This window comes from Myotis lucifugus, unplaced genomic scaffold (genome assembly GCF_000147115.1).
Source record: "Myotis lucifugus unplaced genomic scaffold, Myoluc2.0 scaffold_60, whole genome shotgun sequence".
Lineage (NCBI taxonomy): Eukaryota > Metazoa > Chordata > Mammalia > Chiroptera > Vespertilionidae > Myotis > Myotis lucifugus.
This window is the reverse complement of record NW_005871108.1, coordinates 4647054-4648240: the sequence shown is the minus strand read 5'-3', so window position 1 is coordinate 4648240 and position 1187 is coordinate 4647054. Positions and strand designations below refer to the sequence as shown.

Genomic DNA, 1187 nt, shown 5'->3' with positions numbered 1-1187 from the left:
ATAAGAACTACCAGGTTGTTGGTACCTTTTTATATTCCCACAAATATGAGAGTTCCAGTTGTTCTATATTCTTGTCAACACTTGATATTAATCATTCTTATAAATTCTAGCCATTATAGTAGGTGTGTTATTTCTTTGTGGCCATATGTTTTTTGCTGTTTGTTTCTTTTTTTTCAATTACAGTTGACATAAAATATTATATTAGTTTCAGATGTACAACACAATGATTAGACATTTATATTATTTGCAAAGTGATAGCCCTGATAAGTCTAATACCCATCTGAAACCATATCCCGGACTTTTTTTTTTCTCACATCACATGGGTAATGTCAGATGGGCCAAAGTTGTAACAAGGTTTGTGGGAAGCACATCTCACATAAGTGCGTGACCACCACGCTTATGAGCTAACAAAGGATCCCCATAACTATTTTTATAACTGGCAATTTGTGCTTCTTAATCTCTTCACCTTTTTCACTATTCCTCTAACCCCCTCCCATCTGGTGACCATTAGTTTGTTCTCTATATCTGTGCATTTGTTTCTGTTTTGTTTGTTCATTTACTTTATTTTTTAGATTCCGCATATAAGTGAAATCACATGGTATTTGTCTTTTTCTATCTGACTTATTTCGCTTAGCATAATACCATCTAGGTCCATCCATGTTGTCATATATGGCAAGATTTCATTTTTTTTTTATGACCCAGTAATATTCCATTATCACATTTTTTTATCCACTCATCTATCTATGGACACTTAGATTGCTTCCATATCTTGGCTGTTGTTAATAATGCTGCAGTACACATAGGAATGCATATATCATTTAAAAAATATGTTTTATTGATTTTTTCTTTTTTTTTAAATAATAAATCTTTATTGTTCAGATTATTACACTTGTTCCTCTTTTTTCCTCCCATAGCTCCCTTCCACCCGGTTCCCACCCCACCCATGCCCTTACCCCCCCCTCCCCCCCACTGTCTTCATCCCTAGGTGTATGATTTTTGTCCAGTCTCATCCCTCACCCCCCATACCCCCTTTCCCCCGAGAATTGTCAGTCCACTCTCTTTCTATGCCCCTGATTCTATTATATTCACCAGTTTATCCGGTCATCAGATTTTTTATTCACTTGATTTTTAGATTCACTTGTTGATAGATGGGATTTGTTGTTCATAATTTCTATCTTTACCTTTTT

The 1187-nt window shown here is 35.1% G+C and overlaps 1 non-coding gene across 1 annotated transcript; it reads right to left on the bottom strand.

The window, feature by feature from the left end:
• Positions 1 to 313: 313 nt before the first annotated feature.
• LOC111826207 lies at positions 314 to 416 on the bottom strand. Its single transcript, XR_002829489.1, has one exon. It is a non-coding gene; the product is annotated as a small nucleolar RNA U13 (small nucleolar RNA).
• Positions 417 to 1187: the final 771 nt, after the last annotated feature.